The sequence below is a fragment of the Delphinapterus leucas genome, chromosome 13 (genome assembly GCF_059928025.1).
Source record: "Delphinapterus leucas isolate spDelLeu-1000000601 "Yukka" chromosome 13, BTC_Dleu_Yukka2, whole genome shotgun sequence".
NCBI lineage: Eukaryota > Metazoa > Chordata > Mammalia > Artiodactyla > Monodontidae > Delphinapterus > Delphinapterus leucas.
In genome coordinates, this window is record NC_143141.1 from 28,047,171 (window position 1) to 28,063,105 (window position 15,935).

At 32.9% G+C, this 15,935-nt stretch overlaps 1 long non-coding RNA gene across 1 annotated transcript in view; it reads left to right on the forward strand.

The window, feature by feature from the left end:
- Positions 1-15,935, forward strand: part of LOC149747713 (uncharacterized) — a 43,961-nt gene that overhangs the window by 14,229 nt on the left and 13,797 nt on the right. The window contains exon 1 of the long non-coding RNA XR_016395386.1: positions 1-15,267. This exon is cut by the window's left edge and continues 14,229 nt beyond it. This is a non-coding gene — a long non-coding RNA (uncharacterized LOC149747713). The remainder of the gene's footprint in view (positions 15,268-15,935) is intronic.

Below are 15,935 nucleotides of genomic sequence, written 5' to 3' on the forward strand. Positions count from 1 at the left end.
GTAGTTTATATTTTCATATTTGTCAACAGCTTTGATGTTGTAAAATTTTTGTGAGGAAGGACAGGCAGGCATTATTATTTCCATGTTACAAAAAAGCAAATTACAGGTCAGTTGAAGTTAGCCAGTTGTATGGCTAATTTAATATTCGAGTTTTACTATTTTTTTTCACAATTTTTAAAAAAATTAACAAAAACATATTTTTGAGGCATTACAACTGTCTTATATTGATTTGGTTCTGAATATCATTCCCTGTGATGTTATCCAACATGTTTTAGCCTGTTTCTCAATATTATTTTTTAAGAAGATATTACAGCTTCTTTCTTATTCAACTACTTTAAAAAGTAGTTGAAACATGTTAATCTTAAATCTCAATTCTCTGTTTTCTTCAAATTTTATTTAAAAAATCTTATTTACACAGATGTTATAAAGTAAATTCAAATGCAAACTATCAGTAGAGAATATACAAGGGAAGGATGGAGAGTCTCTTTTATGCTAAAAATGAATGTCTAGATATTAGTCCGTTCAAGAAATATTTAACTCTATTACAAACTAATTTATGGTAGCATTCAAGAAATGATGTGGAAGCTGAAAGTCATTCTGCTTTACAAACTTCAATCCACATAAGTAAACTTACTTGAGACGATATAGTTTGACAAAGAACATCCTTGAATATCAGAGACCACAAACTATATACCTGGGGAAAAGCCAAGCTCAAAAGAATTTCAGAGCATAAGAAGTGTATAAAAATGAGCAGGAATTAATTACATTTCTGTGATTGTGTGTCTGACTGCCAGCACAGACTGCCCTGCATTTGATCTCTTCTTTATAAATTATGTCAGTGTACATAAAAACACATTTGACATCCTGGGAAGCAATTAAATCAATAGAAAAGGTAATAATTATATTAGACTTAGGCTAATATTTTAAAACATTTAGGAAGATGGACATTGTGAAATGACACTAGCCACAGTAATAAATATTCTTAGGTTAACTGATATGTACACATGGGTTTTCATTTCTCAGTAATGAGAATGGGTGGGAGAAATTTGGGGATGTCAGTGGGCAATGAGCTCATTCTCTAGTGGAAGAAAATATTGAATTTATATTCTGGATAAGTCACTTACTAACTGGATAAACTTCAGTGAGACATTTATACTCTGTAAATTGAATTACTTATTTATAAAAATATGGGATAAAAAACCTCAAACATTTGTGATGACTGAGATCTTATTTAACATATTAAGATTTAGGAAGTGCTCAATAAATATTTGTTAATAGCCTATTTTCAAAATGCTTTCATCTTTTATGAAAGGAATTATATATGGTAAAAAACTGTTTGGAGGAGAAATAACAGTGAGCCTGATAATGGTAATAAAAATGTCAATTGTTAATGTTCATTATATTTACTTTATTTTGTCGCTAAAATCAGCCTTAAAAAATTGGAAATTTCTACCTCAGTCTATCCTTAGCTTTGCAGTACAAATTCAAGTGTTTTCACTTATCACAATTTAGAATTCTTAGTAAATATTTCACAGTAAACTCGAGGAAAAGGCTACCCATAAATTAAAGAGTGATTAAGATACATAAAATTTAACTTTTATTATTTCCTAAATTAAAAATTTTATTTTCCTCTCTGTTTTTTTCTACATGACACCAAAATAAACTAAGTGCAACTAATTAGAGGGTGATAGGTTTATGGACAAAACCTATGGTGATAGGTTTTGTGTGGATCTATAGTGGTGTAAGGCCAGGGGAGGGGGATGTTGAAATTTTCGATAAAGGCAAGATAGATCTGAGTGAGAAGGCAACATTTGAGTGAAGTTATGTAATAAGAGTGTGATCCAAATGAATTTCTGGTACAGGAAAGCTCTAGTAGGAGGGAAGAGCCAGTGCAGGAGGAGGGCCTGATGCAGAATTATGCCTGGAATCTTTGGGGAATATCAAGTTCAGTTTGAACAAATGGGAAACTAAAAGGAGAATGAAGTAAGAGAAGTCAGTGGGAAGTAGGGAGAGAATGGGTGCAAACATTTAGGGCTTCTTAGGTACCTGCTACTGAGAGATAATATATTATCATGGCTGGAAGCGTAGACTCTGCAAAAAGACTTCCTGGCCTCAAATCATATACTACCATTATTAGCCAGAGAGTATGGGTCAAGAAAATGACCCTTTTGTGCTTTAGTTACTCCATTTGTAAAATTGTGATAATGCTGCCAACATAATAAGATTGTTCTTAGCTATTATTTTATACTAGAGACATAGGGAGCCATAGACTTTTTAGCAGAGCAGCAATATAATCTGACTTATTAAAAATTTACTCTGGTTCAAGTATTGATAATATGCAGTAGGAAGGAAGCATGAAAAAGTAAAACTAGGAACACTCAGGAAGCTATTACAATAATTCATGTGAGAGACAATTGAATATCTTGTGCTGATAGTGGGGGTATTGAGAAGTTTTAGATTTTAGACATATGTTGATGAAATGTAAACAGGAGTTAATGACTGATTGGATATGGGACTATGATAAACAAGAGTCAAGGAAAACTTCAGTATTTTTCACCTGAGCAACAGAAATGATGGGACCACCTGAAATGGAGAAGAGTGGTATAGAACAAAAAATGAGATATAAAGCCAGTAAGTTTTGAAAGTAGAAAATTTGAGCTTTCTATCACATACTGATTGGACAGTTGGATATAAATATTGACTAGACAGTTGGATTGTATGAGTGGAGAGGGAATAAGGCTTGAAATATAAATTCTTAAATGTCAGAATATTGATGATATTTAACCCATGAAACTATATGAATTCACGGACTAAATCGACATGCACACACATGCTATATATATATATATGTAATTTCCTAAGGAGATATATACCCACACACTTTCTTGAACATAATTGATGAACTGATGTGTTTTATAATATACACCTGGAAGAAAACCCTTAACAATATAGTGACTTCTGTTATGAATCAGTCATTAAATTATACAAGTTTCTTCCTGGGCAAACTTGTCTTGTATATATTATTTGGCAAGTGGTAGATACTTGAAAAACAGAGAAAGCCAGTATCTATTTCTGAATCATGGCTTATAGCATGAAAGGACAAATTGAGTGAAGGGTCAATAGAGCAGAGCTGAGCACAAGATCTCTCCTGCTGTGAACACAGACTTGCCATGGATGTCACATTCAGCTTCTTGAGTAGCTTCAAAGTGTCACTATGAGCCATCCTCACCATCAACTGAAAAAGACAGCCTCACAAATCAACCAGACCTCTAATGCTGAATTCCTAAGGAGGTGCATGAAAGTAGGTAAAGCTAGAAATTGTTTCTCGGTTTATTACAGAGAATCCGCTAAAGGATAAGCTGGGAGCACAATGTCAAGCAAAAAGATATAACTTAAGACACATTAGAATATTTCCACCTGGTAGATGAGAAGATAGAAAAAAACAGAGTTTATTTTGAGGACTGAGAAAATCTTTGCCTAGTGCAGCAAACCAATAACCAATGTAAATATAGGTCTAAAGGATTGATTGAGATGTGAACAAATATAGTAGCACTAAAAGCTTAGAGATTTTCATAAAGGGTAATGAAAAAGGAAATACACCCCAGTCCTATTTAGTAAGTTCTTTATCTTGATGAACACATATCACTATTAAGAAATATAAATTATGGTTTCTTTATAACATTACTTAAATTGTGTGTTGGACTTCAGTAATAGAATTGCAATTATTTATTTTTATTCTGAAAAACTAGATTACAGATAAAATGATTTAAAAATTTATGCAATAGTTTGCAAAAAAAAAGGGGGGGGCATTCTAAATGCCAGAAGTGAAGAATGCACTGAGCACTAGACAGAGGTAAATAAGATGATACAGCAACAGTCCTGTGAAATTATTGAAATAGTGATGGTTTGAGTACTGTGCTTTCAGGCGTACAAAATTCCTATAGAGTAGATTCTGTCAAAGGCCTTTAGTATTAGTGGTAAGGGAACTAACTAAATCTGCCACCAGAGAAAATTAAGCTTGCCTTTGTCATAACTCTGTGTGGGGCAACAATTCTCACAAGAAATCAAAAGAGTAGCCCTGCAACTTTGATGTGTTTGAACATGAATTTACACTATGCTCATAATATGGGGATATCCTAAGCTGAGAAAGTAGCAATTAAAAAATGATCCTGGTGTCATGAAAATCCTAGGGAGTCTAGAAATCAAATGCAAAATTGTTCTGGAGGGACACATTGGTCCATGTAGGATTTATAAAGGGGAAAATCAAAAGAGGCCAGATTAAGATGAGCTCACAAGCTCAAAATCAGAAATTACAAAGTTCATAGTAAGTGAAAGTCATCAGTCACAAGCACCAGGAGAACTCAAGCTATTGGATTTAAAACCTCAAAGTAAAACCCAAGAGCATGAGATCATGGGATGACAGAAAAACTGCACACACATGTATACATACATATAGCCTAAATGTCTAAAAGGATTAAAGAGATAGCAGTGCCTTCTGCTTACATGCAGTAAGCTTGGGAAGACAGAACCTTAATTTAGCAGTGGGGAAATTTAAGAATGAAGTAAACCTATCCCCATAGAGCTTCCAGAAGCCATACTAATTGGTGGCAGTAAACTCTGAAAGGTAAAGGAAGGTGACCTTTACAGCAGGTGGACTGGTTGAAAGTCTAAGTGAGAAGAAATTATACCCAAGTATCCTCCCCCATTCCAAGCAGGCAGGAGATTGTAACTTCCCTACTTAAGAGAAGACTCAGAATTATACTCTAGAGTGTAAAATATAAATTTTCTTTCTTGGAGGAAAAGTTGAAGCTTGGGAGACAATCACATGAGGATTAAGGAACACCCAAGGGCTTTTTCTGCTACTTGGTATTCTAACTGGGACAAAGGTATTCACACTCAAGGCAGGAGACGGACATTATCTTCTCTACAATATATGGGAAGTCCAAGCAAATGAAAAAATAACTAAATAAAAAATATTATCACCAGGGATTTCTACACTAAGTGCCAGCAAGATCAGTCTACAGTAAGGATAGAGAGGCCAAGTATTCCCACACACCTGTTAGTTGACCTTGCTTTTTAGTATCCCTATCTTATACATAAGATGCTTGATCAAGATCACCAGGAAAGAAAATAATATGAAAACAAACCAAAGCAACTTGAGAGAATCAATTTATTTATGGGGAAGAAATACTGCTATTATCCTTAAAGATATGAGAGAATACTGCATCCTTCAAAAGTCAGATGTAATATACCTTTATATTAATATATAATACATATATATGGCATAAATATATATATGTGTGTGTGTATATATATATATACACTTCTGATACAATGCTGAATAGAAAGCAGACAGTCTTGTTCCTGAGCTCAAGGGGAAAGTATTCGATCTTCCATCGTAAGGAAGATATTTGTTGTAGCCTTATCAAAGATGCTCTATATCAGGATAAGGATGTCTCTGTGGCAGCCAGGGGAGTGCTCCACTCAGAACTCTCTTCAAGAGAGAATCTGTGTTGGAAAGAGTAAAGTTACTTGAGAGCCTCCAATTGCCATAACTTAAGGATCTTCCAGAACATTTTATCAAACCACACTCTTCCCAGACTACTCCCAGCCAATGACTGAACATTGTTCAGGTACTTGAGCTATGATACATATTCCTGCCTAATATGTGATTCCTTAAATGGGACATCTTTGTCCTGAGGCTCTGATCATCCTGGCCAATACTTTGTCAGAGCTGCATTACAGGCTGAAGCTCTTTCTATCCTTCCTTTTCTTCTCTCCCTGCATTTAGGTTTGAGGGTCCATTTTTCTCTATGCTCCATTTTTCCACTACTGCTCCATTTTTCTCTATGCTCCCCAGTGTAGAATTCTATACCTAGTTAAATATCATTTAAAATGGAAACAAAATAAATATTTTATAACATGAAATATGAGATAATTATCTCCAGGAGATCCATACTGAAAAATGTTAAATGTTGTTCTTCAGACAAAAAGAAAGTAACAACCAAATGGAAATAGGGATCTACACAAAAGAATAAAGAGTACTTGGAATAAACATGGGTCAGAAAATAGACTCTGCTTAAATTATACTAATATAGAGTTGTTTTTATGGTCCATCTTATTAATTACCTTAGTTAATTGTACTATGTACACTTGAGAGGAATATTTAAGCTTCAGTGGTAAGTTGTATTTGTCCTTTAGATGTCAGTTAGGTCAATTAGATCCACAGAACTTAAGTTGGTTGATAGTACTGATCAAATATCTGTATCTTTACTCATTTGTCTACACTTTCTCTATCAATTACTAAGAGAGTATTATTGAAATATTTAACATTTATTATGGATTTGTCTACTATTTTTAGCTTTGTCAATTTTTCTTCAAGTATCTTATAGCTCTGTTAGTGGGTAAACACTTAAGATTGTTAGATCTTCTTGAATAATTGATCCTCCTTTAATTATAAAATACCCTTTTTAACTCTGGTAATACATTTGACTTGAAATCTACCTTGTCAGGTATTATTATAGCCACTACAGCCTACTTTAGCTTAGTGTTTTCATAGTATGTAATTTTCAACATTTTAGTTTCAGCCACTATGTCTTTTTTTTTTAATGTGTTTCTTATAAGCAACATATAATGTGGTCTTACTTCATCATCTGGTCTGAAAATCCTTGCCTTTTCATGAAGAATCTTAATTCAAACATATAAAATTAATAATGGATTTGTCTGGGTTAAGACTCCTGTCTTGGTATTTGGTTTTAATTTATCCCATTTGTTTTTGTTTTTGATTTTTTTTTGTTCATCCTCTTGAACAATTTTATACAAGTTTCCTGGTTAAATATTTTATTCTTCTTCATTAACAATCTTGTCTCTTACTTTCCTGGCAATACCTTTTTTTTAAAAAAAAATTTAATTTTTTATACAATTTTTAAAAGTTACTTTCCATTTACAGTTATTACAAAATATTGGCTATATTCCCTGTGTTGTACAATACCTCTTTGATCCTATCTTACACCCAATAGTTTGTACCTCCCACTCCCCTACCCCTACATTACCCTTCACCTCTCCCACTGGTAACCACTAGTTTATTCTCTTTATCTGTGAGTCTGCTTATTTTTTTAATATTCACCAGTTTGTTGTATCTTTTAGATTCCACATATAAGTCATCTCATACCATATTTGTCTCTCTGTCTCACTTGTTTTACTTAGCATAATGCTCTCCAAGTCCATCCATGTTGCTGCAAATGACAAAATTCTGATCATTTTTATGGCTCAGTAGTATTCCATTGTGTGTATATATATACCATATCTTCTTTATCCATTCATCTGTTGATGGACACTTAGGCTGCTACCATATCTTGGCAATTGTAAATAATGCTGCTATGAACATTGGGGTACATGTATCTCTTCAAATTAGTGTTTTTGTTTTTATTTCTTTGGTTTTTGTCCTCTGCCTATTTGTGGTGAGTGTACCCTTTATTGACTTATTATCTATATATTTTTGAGTTTGCTATGCTAGAGATATTAATACATAATAATATGATATTTCATAATCATTTTACAAAACATCAAACCATATCACAGTAAAATATATTTACTTCCCTTCAAATATTTGTGGACATCTTATATTTTACTTCCTTCTGTATTATAAACCCTCTAACATATTTTACTCTAAAGAGTCACTAGGTTTTTAACAATTTAAAAAATATAAAAATACAAATACTAAAACAATGATGTTCTGTTATTTCCCTAGAGATATTCTTTTTCTGGGTCTTCATCACATATATAAATCTGGCTTTTTATCTGTTTTCCATTCCACTTGAAGAATTTAGTTTAACCATTTATTATAGTGCATTCACTAGATGCAAATACTTTCAGGCTTTGTCTGGAAATGTCCTTTAAAATCCATTAAAATTTAAGCAATATTTTTACTGAATATAAAATTGTAGCTAAAAATTAGTATTTATTTTCTATTTATTTATGTTTTATTTTTTATTTATTTATGTTTTCCCTGATGGGATGTTGACATCATTAGTCACTCGTTTTGTTGTTCTACTATATGTAATGAGTATTTTTAGCCTTGTCCCTTAAGATTTATCCTTTTTTGGTTTTAAATAATTAATTTATAACATGCTGGGTGTGGTTTCCTTTGTATATTATTTGCTTGGAGTTTTGCTGAATTTCTTGCACATATACAATAATATCTTTCATCAATCTGGAAATCCCCAACTCTTTATTTCTTCAAAAAGTTCTTCTGGTTTATCCTATCTTTCCTCTCCTTCTTGGATACTAGTTACATACAAGTTTTTCATTTGCTGATGTAACACATATCAGCCATGCTCTATTCTTCTTTGTTTCTCACTCTTTTTTCTCTTTCTGTTCCACTTTGACTAGTTATTTTCAACCTGTCTTCAAGTTTTCTGGCCTTCCTATTTCAAATCCAGTCTGAAGTTAAGGCTATCTAGTGGAAAATATTCAAAATGAAACACAGAGAGGAAAGAATAAGGCAGCACAGAAAGGAGCATTATAGACAAGTGCAAAGTGGTGAAAAAGTTTAGCCTGCATACAATTTGATTTATAGGGGAAAAGGAGAGAAGAAAATGGAGTAGAAGTAATATCTGAAGATATATTCACCATGAATTTTCTAAAACTGAAGAAAGATACCAAAACACAGATTCATAAAGCATTGTGAACACCAAGTAGTATAAATGAAAATAAAATGACATCTATAAACATCATAGTAAAATATTTGGGAAAAACAGGGAAAATATTCAAGAAAACAATTTTTTAAAGACAGTATTTTAAATTAAGAACCAGTAAAACTGACATCTGACTTCTCAGCAAAATCAGTGGAATCCAGAAGACAGTGGAATTATATCATTAAAGCAGTGCAATAAATATAAAATTCTACAAATAGTAATCTTCAAAAATTAAGATATTTTATAATACTTTAAAACAAACAAAAATAAAAGTAATATTTCATCAGCATTCCTATACTACAACACAATTCTGTAGAGTGAAGGAAAAATGATCCCAGTCAGATATGGGGATTAAGGGGAAAAAAGTGTACTTGACAAGGAATTGAATGTCAGGGTAGACAAGTTTGAAATTTTTAAATTAATGTGCCAAGTAGATGAATGGATTGATAAAATGAATTTAAAGCAGACAAAGATAAATTAACAGAGAACTAATATACAAAGAAGATAGCTGTATAAAGGGAATAGAAACAATTATTCTACCACTTTATATTTTTAACTATCCCAACTTTAAAAAGTGATGAGATTATGTGAATTGAAAGGGACCATTCGTTTTCAGGGAAGTGAAATGTTGAGGAGCAATGTCCAGGCTGCCAGTATATTGTTCCAGGGAAAGTTAATGAAAAGTGAAGCAGGTTGAAACCAATCTTATTTTTTTGGTTTTTTGTTTAATTAAAGTGCATTTTAAATAGTTGATCATAAACAAGGGGAAGGGAAGCACAATAGCAAAATAAAAGCAAAACTATCATAGCTTTCTGAAAATCTTCTTCAAAATATTTCTGGTTTAGTACCTTCTGATTTACTCATATCCAAGATGAGAGATGGGTCTCAAAATTTCAAGTTTGTTTTCTTAAGTCCATTAGTGTCCATTTATTGGATTCTGTTGAAATGTGACACTAGTATTGCCCACCCTTACTTAATTGCACTCTCCATAACTACCAGCTGATCTACTTGACAATCTAAAATTGTCATCATTCTTACGATACTAAAGTTTTGACTGCATTTATCTCTACATTCAGTATTTCTCAGGTGGATCAACCTCCCAGAATGCAATGTTACATTATTGGCCCCTCTCACTCACATCCTGTCTTGTTTCTTAAAGTGTCACCACACAGGGACATAAAATAAAAGAGCTACTAATAAAGGATAGGTACAAAATCCATTTTTGAAGAAAAGTGTGGCTGCCATACAGCAGCAATTGCAAGAGAGGTGTGGCTATTTGGGTTTGTAACCAGCTTGAAGGCAGTAGAAAAGCTTTTTTTTTTTCAAGCAGTAAAATTTCTGTATAGATTAATTAGTCAATTGTATCCTTTATTTATTGCCTATAAAATGTATTTATCTATGAAACCTTGAAAAACTGTTTAACACTTTTCATTGTATCTGTGCCTTTGTGTGCCTTAATTTATCATTTTTCAAGTGTATTTAAAATATGTCTTTTATCTCATTTGATTCTTACTCAATGCTCTGAGATAAACTAAGTGTTACTAGCCACATTTTAAACATAAAGAAACTAGAGACTAGTGAGGTTTTAATAGCTTGCCCTGGTGAAAGAAAGAAAACGGGATTGCAGAGGTTGTTGTCATTTCTATTGGGTTGGCCAAAAAGTTCATTTGGGCTTTTCTGAAACATCTACTCCTGCCTCTCTGTCTTAAGAATAAAATGAGGCCAACTGCTTTTTTTGAAACATATTTGGATAAAATATAGATCCAGTTTTTAAAGTCTATACTTCTAATTGCATCTATTGATATTGTCATTTAATTTGCTTTTAGTAGGCTACAGTTTGAATATATGGGAGACTTTTTGTGTATTCTTATGTTTCGATTATTTCCCCCAGGATTCCTTCCTTCCAGAGTATGATCTTATTTAATCAAAGAGAAATAGTCCATCATCTCAGTACTTAACCCTAATATAATGTGCATCCTCAGCAAACAATATATAAAACATGATGCCAATATAATACATACTGGTTTCTATCATGAGAATAATGTTATGGAAAAGTAGCAATGGCAATGTTTTACTGAGTGCTTACTATGTGTCAGAATATTTCTCTGTCTTTTACATACATTAGATCATTTAATTCTAAAAAAAAAGAGCAAAATAAATTAGAAAGGTATTATTGTTTGGTATCCATCCTCTAGAGATGAGGAGTCATTGGGAGGAAAGCAAATAATTTGCCCAAGGTCATCCAGCTAGTAAGGACAAGGTTAGGATCAAAACCTAGGCAGTCTGGTCCCTGCTCCTCTACCTTCACACTCATCCACATTTCCATGTCCAGCTCCCAAATCTGCTTCTCCCCAACTTGTCTTATAAGCAGATTGAAAAGGAATTCCTTGATACTCCTATAAAACTCAGCAGTTTCCTCTAGGTTGCAACAAGATGTGTTGTATTTCCTGTTTTTGGCTTCATCACACTAAGCTCCTTGACCTTATTTATACTTTGCAACCCAAGCACATCCCTAGGTAAGAATTCTTACTCAATAAACTATGGTTGAATAATAAATGATAGGATGAACACATTATCAAATTTTATTGAACACCTGCTATGTACTGGGCGTGATCTAGATACAGTGAAAGCAGCATTAAACAAAAAACTAGCAAAATATTTTGTTGCCATGGAGATTATAATTGTTCCAAAGGTCTTAAACAGCTTCATATGATCCTGAAAGACTAAATCCTATTTCAAATTAGTTGAGTTTCCTGGCATCTGAGGCTGAAATAGACAATATTTACTAATTTCAAAATGATGCAAATGTCAGTTCATTTAATTTTTTTAAAAGTCTAAACCTGTGAACCAAGCTTGTCAAGATGGTGCAACATAAGTCTTTCTCCATACAGTTTAATTAGACTTTGTTAAGTAGAGTCATTTGTGCTTTTACTTACCACTTTTTTTAATCCCACATTAAATAGGGCTACTCTGCTGTCCTTATCTACTTTTTCTTTCTGTATTTTGTTTCCACTCTGTATAAACACCTAGTCTTTGACTATTTCAATTCAATCATAAATTTAGTTTAAAAAAATCTTCTTCTGCATGATCAAACCTATTTGAAGTGCAGGAATCAGAAATCATCCTGGTCGATCTTATAGTTTTTGTCAGAACTGAATTTACCTCTGAGAAGGGAGCTAAGTGATTCATTGAAATATTGTAGAGTTGTCTCCTAAAAACCTCAGTATACTTGTGTGATTCAACTCATCACAAAAATCATCTATTATTTAAAAAATATATGTACTTACCAAAGGAAATAATTTATTATATCATCTCTGAATAGATAAGTTCAGTTTTTACTACCTTTAATATCACTTGTATATATATGAACGTTTGCTAATTTATTTATAAAAATACATTTTAAAAAATGCTTTAATTTTTCTATGCTTTGTCATTTTACGTTCTATAGCAATAGGGTGCTACAAACTACGAGCCAAATTATGTGTCTGAATCTACTTAGCGTTTGTGTACTTTCTGTGATACCTTGTGTGTTCTTTCTTTTTAAAGTTATCTGGTTGATTCCCGTTGGTGTGTTGAAAGACTTACCATTTCTCAACCATATAATTTTAGGCCTTTTACTTAATATCGTAATGGCTTATTCCCTACTACCACCACTAATGTAGAGATAATAATACTTGCCTCAAAAGGTTATGGAAAATGTCATCATATTAAACAACTAAATGTGTGAAGTATTGCCTAACATGTAGTTAAGTATTTATTAAATCTAGTTTTATTTTCATATCCTGATTTCATTCATTCATTCATGAAATCTTTTTGGATAACTTTTCATGCCAAGAACTGCATAATGGTTGGAAATTTTAAAAATATATATATATATAATAAAACATTCTCTACTTCATGGTGCTCCCTGGGTATCATAGGCGTTTAAGATGATGACACAATACAATATGCTGAATGTCAGAAGTGGAATTATCTGCAGTCCCAAAGTAGGCCATTCCATGTGTACGGGCACACAAAGAAGGGGCATTGATCCCAGTTAGAGAACTAGAGGGAAAGGAAGGAGAGGAATTGGGATTGGTAGGAAAGAACAAGAAAAGCAGGTACGTAGGATGAAAATGTGGTGACCACTAAAATCGCTGATGTAAATAGAGAAATCTAGAAAGCAGTTGAGATACATGTCAGAATCTAGAGAATTATTCTAAGCATGAAGTATACTTGGAGATGTAATCAACATCTAGAGTGAATAATAGCATCAGGGGAGGAGGGCAAGTAGAGTGAAACAGCCAGTTAGTGGCTAGCGAAGGGAAAGCTAGGGAACCCTAGCCTTTAAGGAGCATGGAGAGGAACTCTTGAAGAGTGAGAGGAGGCAGCCAGAGCTGTCTCAAAACTACATGATGGGGCTTCCCTGGTGGCACAGTGGTTGAGAGTCTGCCTACGAATGCTGGGGACAGGGGTTTGTGCCCCGGTCTGGGAAGATCCCACATGCCGCGGAGCGGCTGCGCCCGTGAGCCATGGCCGCTGAGCCTGCGTGTCCGGAGCCTGTGTCCGCAATGGGAGAGGCCACAACAGTGAGAGGCCTGCGTACTGCAAAACAAAAAACAAAAAAAACAAAACAAAAAAACTACAAGATGGGTATAAAGTTTCCAAATACATAAGAACTGAGGAGCAAAAAATTTTGCAAAAAGGTCAGTTGATTTATATAAGGATTGAAAACCTTTTCAGATTTAGAATTAGAAGTTCCCCAGAGACTTCATTTTTTTTAGTAGTAATTTTTAAAAATTTTATTGGAGTATAGTTAATTTACAGTGTTGTGTTGGTTTCAGGTATACAGCAGATTGATTCAGTTATACGTATGTTCATTCTTTTTCAAATTCTTCTCTCATATAGGTTATCACAAAATATTGAGTAGAGTTCCTTGTGCTATACAGGAGGTCCTTGTTAGTTATCTATTTTATATTTAGTAGTGTGTGTATGATAATCCCAAGCTCCTGATTTATCCCCCCCCCCATTTTTCCTCTTTGGTAAACATAAGTCTGTTTTCAATATCTGTAAGTCTGTTTCTGCTTTGTAAATAAGTTATTTTGTGTCATTTTTTTAAAATTAGATTCCTTATATAAGTGATATCACATGATATTCGTCTTTGTCTGACATACTTCACTTAGTATGATAATCTCTAGGTCCATCCATGTTGCTGCAAATGGCATTATTTTGTTCCTTTTTATAGCTGAGCAATATTCCATTGCATACATGTACCACATCTTCTTTATCCATTCCTCTGTCAATGGACATTTAAGTTGCTTCCCTGTCTTGACTAGTGTAAATAGTGCTGCAACGAACACTGAGGTGCATGTATCTTTTCGAATTATGGTTTTCTCCAGATATATGCCCAAGAGTGGGATTGCTGGCTCACACATTAGTTCTATTTTTAGTTTTTTAAGGAACTTCCATACTGTTCTCCATAGTAGTTGTACCAACTTACATTCCCACCAACAATGTAGGAGGATTCCCTTTTCTCCACACCCTCTTCAGCATTTATTGTTTGTAGACTTTTTGGTGATGGCCATTGATTTTACATTTCTCTGATAATTAGTGATGTTGATCATCTTTTCATGTACTTTTTGGCCATCTATATGTCTTCTTTTGAGAAATTCCATAATGATGAATATAAAAGCATCAAATCTCTTTGGACAAAAAAGTGTAGAGACTGTGAATGGCCTGTGTAGTGGAAAATACAAAACAGTGGAGGAAAGTGTAAGATATGGCATTCACAAAAACTGATCTAATTATATGCATAGAAGGATGGTTTATTATTGCCAAGTAAAGGACCTGACAATTATCATCCTGTTTTTCTTTCTTTTTATTCTCTCTCCAGAGACTTTAAAATTTGAAAATTTCAGTAAGATTATTTTCTAGATTATTTCAGTAGAGTAAATGTAAACTACTCTCTCAAAACACAAGATAAAAAGAGAACATATAGGTAAATTTTTCCATTTGGGTTATCAGTCAATATTATCACTAAATATTGACCACATGCAATTTAAAAGCCTGTTTCTATATTTTTTCTATTTAATGTTTCTAAATATGAATATGTAAATTGTAAATGTAAATTTTTAAAAATTGTTATTAAATCTAAATATTTTCTGAAAAGTGAAGATATTCCTTTTAAGTTCTTTGCTCAAACTCTCCTATTTGATAAATTCTCTAGTTGGATTTTAATGGAATTTTTCTTCCAAATTGTGCATTTTTCCTATATAAAATTCAGGTCATTATCATTCATTTCTGCATTAAATTTCTTAATCTTTGAAAATTTTTTCATTTAAAAATTAATAACCTATATTCTGTATAAAATTCATATTCAATTTTTCAGAATAAAGAAAAAATTGAGTATTAGGACTTCAAATTGTAAAAATTTACATATACATTTTAAAATGTTTTTCTTTGCTATGATTTTTTCACAATCTATTGTTTTTTTCTTTACATGTACCCACTTACTTCCTGACCTAGTAAGGCAGCTATTCTATTTCATATACAAATGAAGAGAGGAAGGACGAGCAAATCTGAAATGTTAATTGTATGTGCTTTAAAAAGTCAAACAAAAACCCTTAAATGATCTTGGTGCTTAGACTATAAATTCAGTGACCCTATTTTGGTCTTTTTGGTGGTTAGTTTCTTAAAGTCTGAATATCATGTATGCTGAGTTGATAGTTATGGATTTTTTAAAAATCATAAACCACTCAGGTGATTGTGGGCTTCTATACTTTTTCTGCACCTATTATTCCTATATTCTACCCTGTCTTAATTTTTTTTTAAGTTATAAAAGGAATTCTTTGTATCATCTTTTTGTATTCTCTCTCCCACGTCTGCCTCTAACTGTAACCCATTCTCTCTCTATTATCACTTAATTTTAGCCTCTAATTATGTCCCTGCTGTCTTTTTATTTCTCCCTCTTTGTCCATATTAGCCCTTTGAACCATAACTTTCTGAGAAGATGGAAATGCCCTCCATCTGCACTGTTCAATATGGTAATGAGTAGCCATGTGTAAATACTGAGCACCTGAAATGAGGCTAGCAAGTCTGAGGAAGTGAATTTTTAATTTTATTTAATTTTAATTAATTGAAATTTGAATAACTTCACATGGCTAATGGTTACCATATAGGACAGTGCAGCTTTATACCCCTTATTCGTTCTCATTTTCTCATTCTTTCTCCTCTGCCTTGGTATATATTTCTTCTTTGTCT